Here is an 11,831-nt window from a genome sequence, read left to right on the forward strand (position 1 = left end):
AAGCAAGTGCTAAATAACTGAGAGATTCATTATTACTGTAATTTTTATTATTGTATGATTCCCCCTAATGTTGCTGGCTTTTTGTCAGAAAATAAGGATGCCAGATGTGAACTGGGAGATAGAAATTAGGAGAACATGTTGGAATGAGTCCCAGAAAATTAATAATAAATCTTCCATTGATAAAATTTGGATTCAAATCTGGGTGACATTGGGAGGGAAAGTAGTAGCTCCTCTCTTGCAATGAGGGGCAAAAGTAAATTAATTGTTTATTCAAATGGGGCTTGCATTGGCAGATACAATGACACCATGTGGGACCTAGACAGAGCTAAACCTGTGCGGAATCAGGAGGTCAGGAAGTCTGTCTGCTGGCTTCCCAACTGCTGCTACATTCCATGTCTTTCTTCAGTGGAATCATTTCTAATCACTTAGTGCACTTTCCTCTCAGTGCCTCCCCCATCAGTTGCAGTACCCCAGTCACCAAGGTTTCCTTTTTCACCTCAGAGTTTAGGCAGCAGGGATGAACAGAGGGTCAGATGCTGGAGCTGCACTGCCAGGCTCACCTACAGGTTTTCTCCACTTAAAATTGGACCAGTCAGTTAAACATGCTGTGCCTCGTGTTCCTCATCTATAAAATGGAGATTCTAGGGGAATCATAATTCTGTAAAGAAGCTCAAAGAGTTTAAATGTGGTTTACTAGTTTACAGTCCCAACAACAATGTAGAAGGGTTCTTTTCTCCCTGCCTCACCAGCATCTGTTACTGGTTGATTTCTTGATGATGGCCATTTTTTCTGGAGTGAGATGGGATCTCAGTGTGGTTTAGTTTTCATCTCTGTAATGGACAGAGATGTTGAACATTTTTTCATGTATTTATTGGACATCTGTACTTCTTCTGAGTATCTATTCATTTCAGTTACCCATTTTTGATTAGGTCTTTTATTTGGGGGATCTATTTTTTTTAGCTCTTTATATATTCTAGATGTCAGTACTCTGCCTGAAGAATAGCTGGCAAAAATTTTTCCCATTCTGTGGGTTGTCTCCTCACTCTGTGGGTTGTTTCCTTTCATGTGCAACTGATTTTTTAATTTTTATTTTTATTTTTGTACCAGGGATTGAACTCAGGACCTTGTGCTTGCCAGGCAGGCCTGGTGCCACTGACCAAAATCCCTGGCCTAAAATGATTTTTAATTTGATATGATCCCATTTGTTGATTCCAGAGATTCCTCATAATTACAAAAAGTAAAAATCCCATTTAACCCAGCTATCTCCCTCCTAGGTATTGTCCTGAAAGAATTAAAGTTATCATTTTATAGTGATACATGCATACTCATGTTTAGAGCAGCACAGTTTATAATGGCTAAATCTTGGAAACAGCCTATATATCCATCACTAGATGAATGAAAAAGAAAATGTGGTATTTATACACAATGGAGTACTACTCTGAAATAAAGAACAATAAACTTGAAAGATTTATGGGTAAATAGATGCACCTTGAGACCATAATATTAATTGAAATAAATCACACATACACGTTTAAATATTGTCTAGTTTAAAAGTAAAGAGCAAAATAAAAGATAATAAGAAGTAGGGAGATCTTTTTCAAATGGGAAAAGGAATAAGAGATGGAGGGGGGTAGGAAGAAAGAGATTTTTTTTAAAAGACAATAAAAAAATAAATGGAGTTTTTGCAAATGGGAAGGGAGTAAGAGTTGGAGAGAGCAGCTGAGGGATGGGAGGGAAAGGGGACAAAAAATGAATTAACATGTGCTTTGTACAGACACAAACTCCCCATAATAAGTGCAATCACTAAGTACTGTAAATATGCGCTAATAAAAATAAATTAATTTTTAAAAAGAGTTTAAATGTGTTAAATGCTTCAGAGAGTGCCTGGCACCTAAACAAACATTAACTATTATCTTTCTTAGGCATTCCTTGCTACTGGGAAGGAGTTTGCTCAAAATACTTGGTGCCCTGATGAAGAAATCCTTGTCCCAAAGTGCCCCTGTGGGTAACAGTTGGGTTCTGTGGCTCACAGGACAAGCGTGCTCTGGGAGTAAAGTTTAGTTCTTTTCATGTGTTTTTATTTTGTTTTTTGAGATAGGGTCTCACACTGCAGTTCAGGCTGGCCTCAAATTCACAGCGATCCTCCTGCCTCAGCCTCATGAGTGCTAGGATCTTCCTGCAGAAGGTCAGGGCATTCTGAACCACCCCCACCACCCACACAGCCACCTCCTTGCCTCTTGGGTGTGTGGGTTGGAAAGCAGATTGAAAGAGGGACATATTCCTAAAATAGAGGTCATAAGGGAAAATTAATTGATTGAGATTATGATTTTTAATTGAGATAAAATTCACATACCAGATTATGATCTTTAAATATAAAAGATGCTCCAGGAAGAAGAAAAAGAAAGAAGAGAGCAAAGACTTGTTGCAAGGAAATAAACCAGTTTTCAGTCCTCCATCTTCATAGTCATACAAAAGGTAATATTTGTCATTCTAGGGGGAAAAAAGCCCCAGAGGTCTGAGATATTAGCTCACACACTAGTTAAATCCTCACCACCTCCAAATTAAAACGTGTTGCCATTTCCTCCTCCTGAAACTCAAAATTGCACAGGGTTTTACTTAAGTCACATTAGTTAAGGAACCCCCCATTCTCTTGGAACACACCCCTCCAAGCCCATGTGACCGTGCCGCGCAGGCAGGGGCTTCTCAGCACCGCGGAGGGCTCGGGCACACGGGGGTGGTGGAGGTGGCAGCCTGCGCCCCGCCTGGAGGACGTGACTGTGGGCGCTTCCCTAGGCCGCGGCCGGGCTCCGGTCTGTGTTAGGAGGGCCGCGCTGGCCATGGATCCTCTGGGCTGGCTCGGCTCCTTAGGCCGCTGTGAGGTGCGAATGCTGAGGCCAGGCCCGCCCGCAGGCTGCGGTCTAGTGGGGAATTCGTGACTCAGTGTAGGACGAGGGCTCAGCCTTGGGCCGCTTTTCCTCAGTGTGTCGTGTGGACGGGTGACTACCCCGGTGATTCGCGCTGAGGCTCTCTCCGGAGTCCCCTGACGATGGTCACAGTCTGTTCCCGCCTTTTACGTCAGCAGTGGGCAGCAACAGACTGGTGTTTTGCGATCATGAGGAACCTCGGCGTCTTTCTCCATGTTTCCCGCTCCTCCTCCTGTGTCCTCTCCGTTAGAAGCAGAGCACGGTTCTGCCCGGGAGGAAGGAGCGGCTCCCCGGGCCTGGCCGTCTGGGCCCTGCCTGCCGCCCGCGGGCCTCACCGCGCCTCCCGGTACGGACGGACGTGGGGACCGAGCGCACCCGAGTGCGGGGACCACGGAGGGCGGGAGGGACGCCTGCAATCCCGTAGGCTGTGACCGCTTCTCCTCCCCTCTCTTCTCGTCTCCTTCTCTCCGCTTGTGCTCAGAGCCCACTGCCTCGGCACGGGCGCGGAGGGTCGCTATTTACTAATTACTAAGCCTGAAGTCCAAGATGTGTTACTGGTGTGGTGGGGACACAGTGGCAATGTCTTGGAGGGCCTTGGCTTCCTTCTAGGGAAGAAGTCTGTAGCGAGAGCCAGACACCCCTCGCAGTGCTCAGGAACTTTGCACCTGCTCTCCTCCGGTGTTGGAAAGAAGCACTAACCGGCCACCACGGAGCCCTGGGCAGAAACGTTAACGCTGCGTAATGTTCGGGAGAATAATGTTTTTGTTCGTGATGTAAGGTGTTCAGAGGAAAAATGAATATCTGTGGATGGTTAGAGAGCACATTTTAGTAAGGACAAAATTTTAAAATGGTTATGGGTTTATTTTCATGTAGATTAGAAGAAATTTACCACACCCATTTTGTGAGCTTATACTTCCTACCCTTTGAGGGAAAGCTACAGCTTGAAAGTGTATTAATTTTTTAAGTACATTAAATAAATAATATTAAAAGCAGCATTGTATAGGCAGGGTGTGAATGAAGTTCGGGACATTTTGCTAGAAATATTACATTCATTTCTGGTACGAGGGATCAAACTCAGGTCCTTGTGCTTGTAGGGCAGGTGGCAGAACCACTGAGCTAAATATACGGCTACTGAGCTAAATTCCTGTCTATATTCATTTCTGGATACACTGTGAAGGGAAAGAATCTCTTTAGTGGAGATGGTATGATCTTGGGTAACAGCTTGCATCTGTGTATCTTGTTTTTCCATTTAGTAAATAGGGGTAATTATCACACTACCTTACGGGGCTGAAGCTTGAGATCTGTAAGGCATTTAAAACACTGCTTGGCATGTGTTAAGGTTAAATTAGAATAAACAAGAAAAATGAGGGTTGGCGTTGGTTTTAAAGCCGTCACTGGCTAAGCAAACTATAGTGGCATCAGATGTCTTAGAAGGTCTTTGATAGCAAGAGTCAGCCACCTACCCCACACTGATAAAAACGGATATGTCAGCCAGGCATGATGGCACACACCTGTAATCCCATCCAGCTAGGAGGCTGAAGCAGAAGGATTGGAAGTTTAAGCCCCACCTGGGCAATTTAGCAACTTAGCAAGATCATGTTTCAAAATGAAAAAAAAAATTTTTTTTTCGGTAAGGGGAATCAAACTTGGGTCCTTGCACTTGTGAGGAAGGCGGTAGAACCACTGAGCTAAATCCCTGGCCCCTGAAAAAAAATTTTTTAAAGGTCTGGGGATGTAACTTAGTCCAAAGGCTCTGAGTTCCATCCTCAGTACTGGAAACCAAACCAAACCAAACCAAACCAAACAAACAAAAACCTGATGGGCCAACAAGACTGGTCTGTGGTTCTCAGCCAGGGAATCCCAGAAAGGGATCCCTGGAGCTGACATTCAAATCCCCGTGGGTTACTTAAGGTCATAAATACATGACTGTATGACCAGAGAAACCACACGCTGGGGCAGCTGGGAGCATATTCCTGCCAACATTCAAAGAGCCAATGTAACAATGGCATGGTAATTTTCCTGTGGGCCAAGTTAATACCCAATCACCTGAGCTGACTTTACTCTGAACCTTGAGCCCCTTCTCCACTGAAATCCTGAGCTCCCCAGGACTTCCAGAGGCATGTTAAACTATTAGCCATTTCTGGTGCTTGATTCTTTTATTCCACTGATGAGCACTTGATTCCAACGGCTCCAAATGCTGACCAATTGGAAATGAATGAGAGAGTTTGTACATCAAACTATTTGGTACCACCCAGAAGTACATTTATTTTAGTTTCCCCCCATATTGCATTTCTAATGTGATGTATAGCCACTAGCTTCAGAATTTTAAAATTATCTTATCCAGCAAATCAGATCAAGTTGAGCAGACACTGTGGCAAATACAGAAATACTGTCATCAAAGATCTGATAAGAAAAGAGTCCCCAAACTTCTACCCCCAGGACAATCCTCTTGAGCCTAAGATCTCTGGATATCCCTGACCCCACCCCAGTGCATACAGAGCTGTTCTGTTGGAGATTCCCAATACACAGTGGCATTTCCAGGTACTGAGAAGTCCAACAGAGAACAATCCCATTCAGCCTTCTTGTGTTTGATGTGGGCCTTTTTTTTTGTTACAGCATTAACACAGTGGACCCTTGACTTACGAACTCGATTAGCTCCTGAGGACTGCTTGTAACTCAAGTTGGCTGTAAATCAATAGAGCTGAGATCTGATGCTCACCAGGGTACACGCTATAGATAAGAAGAGGCAGATGCATCTTCCACTAACCTAATTAACCCAATTGTTTGCATGTCAGCCTAGTCGTGACTTGAGGGTGCACTGTAATTCTGTTTCCTAGAAGACAGAGTAAGGTATGCCACCCCAACATGGATGGTGGCCACACCCTCCGTCAGTCTAGAGACTCAGGTGATTTATCCTGTCTTCCTCTCCCTCATCCAATCCATCCCCAGGTCTTGTTGCTTCTACCTGGAAGATGTTTCTAGAGTCCCTCACCACTGCTGCTCTTCTGTGGCCAAAGCTTTAGCTTAAGTCCTGCTCATGCCCAATTTGAATATCTCCATTGTCCCCCTTACCTTTGGCCCCTCTCCTCCATAATTTATCATGCAGAGTTATTTTCCTGAAAGTAAACCTCGTCATATTACGTTTCCACTTAAAACCTTCCCTGGCTCCCCATGGCCCATACAATGAAGCCAAGACAGTTACCATAGACACTGATGCTCAGAGCAGAGTATAAGATGGTAGTTACTGAAGGACCCCAGTTAGCAAGACAGACTCCATATTGCTGCTTGACCCACCTGCCTGCCCTTTAGATGAACTCAGAAGGAGGAAGCTTAGAAACTTCCTCCCCTTAGAAAGTCTCTTTAGAAACAACAATTAATCAACTATTGTCTTACAAATGTTCTAACAGCAGGATGTTCAGCTTCTGTACCTTTTGCTTGCTTTGCTAGTTCTGTCCCTTAGGGGGGCCTAGAAACTGTAGCCCTCAAAGGTGTATAAAATATGTTAATCTCTCCCCAGTCCGGGCTCCAGTCCTTGGCTCAGCTCAGGTCCCGGCCGGTAATAAACTCCCGTGTGGATTTAATATCGGTCTCTGGTTGGTTCTTTCTCACTGGGTGCAACAGTTATAAGGATAGTATTTGGAATCAAATCCTCCCGGACAGGCCTTAGCACATTTAATCCTGCCAAGCCTCAATTTCTTCATCTATTAAATGGACACAATTATATTACAGACTTGGTAGGATTGTGGTAAGAGTTAAATGAGATAATGCTTATAGAGCACCTAACACAGCAACCTAGAATGTAGAAAATGCTTATAATTTTAGCAATTTTATGAGTAATACATAATACTCAGAAGAACTGGGCCCTAGCGTTCTTGTCCCATTATTGTACAGCTTTCCCTAGAAACCTCTGTTTTGCACCTCCCCCTTCCTGCACATGCGAGGCCCCTGGCCATTTGTGGTTTTGTATTCTCTATTCCCCGTCTGCACAGTACTCAGCTTCTACAGTAGAATTGTCTCAGTCCGAGAGATGGGTGTGCAGATGACAAGTTGAAATAAATGTCATAAAGCCTGTGTGCTTTTCTGTACAGGACAGTCTGGAAGCCTCAGTCTGCTTATTTAGAATTAAGCAGAAATGTAAACCTGCTGATTTGGCACACATAATTGTCTATATTTCCTCATGACTGGGAAAAGAATTTTTAATTGACAAAGAGATCCAATTAAAGGCAGCAAACAGAAGGACTCTAAAAGACAACATGCTAAGAAGCAGGGAAGGCCAGACATGGGGACAGGTGATTTATGTAAAGCACAGGCTATAAAGGTGTTGGAGAGCTAACACCCACTCTAAAAAAAAGGGCTACCTGGGCTAGGTGCAAATAACTGCTATTCCTTATGATGACTCCAAATCATCAAACAATAATAATGCATCCCCTTTATGAAGTACTTTTGATGTGCCAGCATTATGCTAAGTGCTCTTAATGGTGAGAGCTTTTGATTCACTTTCATTTAATATTATCACCCCACCCTCATTTTACAATGAATACACTCTTCCTAGGTACTCAGTTAGTGAGTGGCAGACTTGTATTGGTTCTACAGCTAGTGACCCAACCATTTATTTTCATCTCTTTATGAGTTATTTTGGTTGATGAATTCTATTTAAGTAGTAACAATGGAATAATATCAATACATATTTATTATAATCAATATATATGATTAAAATGTACTTTATTAAAAATTTTTACTGTATTGTTTGTTTCTTTAAGTGTCAGTACATTAGCTAACTGCAGAATGTATTTAAGTAGCTCATTCTCTGCTGCTGAGTGAATGATGCTTCCAGCAGATATTTTTAAGAAAATGTAATGGCTATAAGCATCTTTGTGTGGCACATGCCAATTGTAAAAATCAGTTTTCACCAAAAATTTTTGCTTTACATCCTCATAGGAGGTTTCCTTAGATCCAGAGTCATAGGGTGTGGTTTGGAATGAGTAGACCCAGTGTTCCTCTGATCTTGGTTTTGTTTGAGCTGGATAAGTGTGTGTCAACTTGTTTCCCTCCTGCCTGCCTTGGTTCTTTCACAAAAGCAAAACTAGCTCTGTGGGGGACATTGCCTATCCCCTGTCCCTTCAAGCTTGTCCTTAGGGTGTCACCTTTTAAACTCAGCCCTTGTCTCTCTTCCTATTCAGGCCAGATCCTCCCTCCCTTGTCTAATTCTTAGCCAAGCATAGCGAGGCCAGCTGGTGGAAGCCTTGAAAACAACAATGGTACCAGACCCTGCTTAATGGGACACTGCTTGTGCCAGGGGAGCTTTGTGGGTCGGAACAGTTGATTTTGAGTTGCAGCCCATCCTCTGACCCACACTGACGTGCTGTGTTCAGTGGGGATTAAAAGCCTTGTGAACTGGTGTAAGAAGAGGTAGAAGAAAGAGGTCATTGTGGGTCTAGAGGGAATCGATATTGTGTCTTTGATAAAGCCTGTGTCTGTTCCTGGACTGACCATCTGGGCCATGTGGCACTAAATCAGTTACAAAGGCAGAAAGAAAATTAAATTGAGACTGGAGAACTTTGCAAGGGTGCAGTCTGCAAGGTACCTCATCCGGGAAGGCTGAGAGCAGCAAAAGGCATTGTAAGAAGTACAGAGCTCAAGTAAAGGAAAAAACCTTAAATTCTTCTGCATATCTGTAGTTCATCTGTCCTTTCCTATGCTCTACCAAATGTTTTCCAGATGTGAATAAAGAACTATTTTACAGCACTGGCAATTTCTTCCTTAGCTCTTGAATGCCCTTACTATACTTCCATTGCGGTGTTCCAGTTCTGATGAAACTGACATTTCCAGGGGACTTTTTTTTTTTTTTTGGTACCAGGGATCAAACTCAGGACCTTACACTTGCAAGGCAGGCACTGGAACCACTGAGCTAAATCCCCAGCCCTTCAGTGGATATTTCTTACACCAGTTCCAAACGTGAAGCTCTGGCAGGAGCACAGAGTGGGGGTGGGGAGAAAGCAGAGAATGTGTCCATGTCTGTGTCCCACAGCAAGAGCTCGTGTCCTTGGAGGATCTTCAGGTTCACTTCATGCTGTGGGAAGGGGAAACTAAGTTTAGACAGAGCAATAGAAGAGGGCAGAAGGAACTGAAAGTACTGAGGTGTGACCCAGAAATCTTCTCAGGCTGAACCTGAGTTTGCTCAAAGCAGCAAGCTCTCGACTTTGAGATACCAAGGAACCCACTCTGGCTAATTTCTAGAGTGGAGGGAGGTTTAGGAAAATAGATGCATTCCCCGGGAAGCTAACCAGTATGACTAAGCAAGCAAATGCTTCCGTCAGCACTGGTGAGTGCTGTGTTAATCAGGAATGGTGAGAGTTTGCATGTGGGACAAACTCTGGCACTGGGATGGATTTCTGGATGAGTCTGTAAGATAGAGTCCTCGGTTTTCACAATTAACAGGCACAATTGAGTCTACCAAAAGGATCTTGTGTCATGGTAGTAGGACAGTAGTAAACAATTTCTTATATGTGATCAGTATTGCTAGAGTCAGTTCAACACAGGTATCCTATAGCTTTTCTCTCCCATTTTAGCCCAGTGCCAGAGGTCTGGTTGACCAGTGACACCACTGTACCCAAATACCTCACAGGCACCTGGAATCCTCATGACCCAACCAAAGTCACTGTTCTCCACATTCTAAACTTCTTTCCCCCACATTCCCTCTCTACCAACATCAACTCTCCTTTCCACTGTCACACTCCCTACTGTCTAGCATCATAGATTAACTATTAAAACTGAACATTTCTGTGGTAGTTAATACAATCAGAATATTGTGTGGCCACTACTTCTACCTAATGGCAAAAGATTTTTAGCCCAAAAGGAGGCCCATATCCATTCCATAATAATTTCCTATTTCCTTCCCCACATCATTGCAGTTACCAATCTGCTTTCTGTCTCTATGAATTTACCTCTTGTGGATATTTCATGTAAGTAGAATCACTCAATCTATATTCTTTTAGTTCTGGCTTTTTTATATAACATGTTTTCTACCCCACCATTTGTTTACTCATTAATGTGCTGATAGACATTTGGGTTGCTTGCACCTTTTGGCTATTGTAAGTAGTGGTGCTATGAACATGTGTGGACATGAATTTGCTTAAGTACCTGTTTGCAGTTCTTTGGGACTATAACTGGAAGTGGAGTTGCTGGGTCATATGACAATTCTGTGTTTAACTTTTTGAGGATCTGCCAAATTTTTGTACAGTAAATAGACCATTACAACCAGTGTTGTACAGTGTTCCAGTTTTTCCACATTTTTCACTGAAACTTCTTCTTTTCCAATTTTTAGTATAGCCATCTAGCTGCAGAAGTGGTATATCATTACAGTTTTGACTTGCATTTCCCTCATAACAAATAATTTAGCATCTTTTCATGAACATATTGGCCATTTGTATGTCTTCTTTTGTAGAAATGTCTCCTTAATTCCTTTGCCCATTTTGAAGTTGTTTTGCTTATCTTTTTTGTGAAATTGTAATGGTTCTTTATGGAGACTAGACTCCTGTCAATATATGATTTACAAATATTTTCTCCCATTCTATGTATTATTTCCTCATTTTAATGCACAAAAATTTTAGACCAATATATTATCTCTTTTTGTTGTTGTTCATGCTGTTGGGGTCATATTTAAATGTATATTTTCAAATCCAAGGTGGTTAAGATTTACCCCTGTGTTCTCTTCTAAGAATTTTATAGTATTAGTTCTGTGTTTTAGTCATTGGTCTATTTCTTACTTTTTAAAAATACTTTAAAAATCATTATTATTAAAACATATTTTACATATAACACCAATTTTAATGTACAGTTTGATGACTTTTGATAAGTGTATAATAATCATAGAACCACCACCACAATCATGATTTATAACATTTTTATTATCCCTCAAAAGCACCTTAGCTTCTGGTTATAGTAAAAAACCTTTCTCATTTGGGCAAGCACTAAGCTGTTTTCTGTCAATATAAGGTTTTTTTAAAATTTTACATAAATAAACAATATTGAATATGGTGTTTTCTCTGGCTATTTTGCTTATAATACTTTTGAGATTCACATAAGTTGTGTGTATCAGTAATTCATTTCATTTTTATTTCTGAATAGTATTTTCATTGTATATTTATACAGCAATTTGTCTCTCTAATCATCAAGTAGTGCTCTTTCATTTCTAGTATTGAGCTACTGTGAATGAAGCTGCTATGCACATTTCATAATGAGTTCTTTTATGGACATATGTTTTTATTCTTCTTTGATAAATTCCCAGAAGTGAACTGCTTAGTCAAAAGGTAAATATATAACTTTGTAAAAAGTTGCCAAATTGTTTCTAAAGTATATGTATATTTTTAGTTCTCTAAAGGAATATATGAGATGCTTCAAGTACTTAACAACACTTATTATTGTCCATGTTTTCATTTTCATTCTTCTAGTAGTGTGCATTGATATCTCATATTTTTCTTAGAGTATTTTTAGGTTAAAATAAGAATATTTCTCAGAAAGCAGAAGGAGTGTCCATATGCTCCTTTCATGTGCCACCTTAAATATTTCATATGCTGTGAAGAAGGGATGCAATACAATTACTTTGGATGTGGATATCCAGTTGTCCCAAGACCATTGTTAAAAAGACTATTCTCCATGAAATGAACAGTCTTGCCACACTTGTCAAAAATCAGTTAGACATAGATGTTTGAATTTATTTCTGAACTTTCAATTCTACTTCAGAGGTCTATGTTTCTATTCTTATGCCAGTACCAAGCTCTTTTGATTTTTGTAGCCTCGTGGTATGTTTTCAAATCAGAAAGTGCGAGTTCTCCAAATTTGTTTTTTTCAATTTTGTACTGGCTAGTTGGGGCGCCTTGCAATTTTATAGGTATTTGAGGATACACT

The sequence above is a fragment of the Heterocephalus glaber genome, unplaced genomic scaffold, assembly GCF_053883595.1.
Source record: "Heterocephalus glaber isolate CG9 unplaced genomic scaffold, H.glaber_assembly_v1.0 deba00001481, whole genome shotgun sequence".
In the NCBI taxonomy this organism is placed as follows: Eukaryota; Metazoa; Chordata; class Mammalia; order Rodentia; family Bathyergidae; genus Heterocephalus; species Heterocephalus glaber.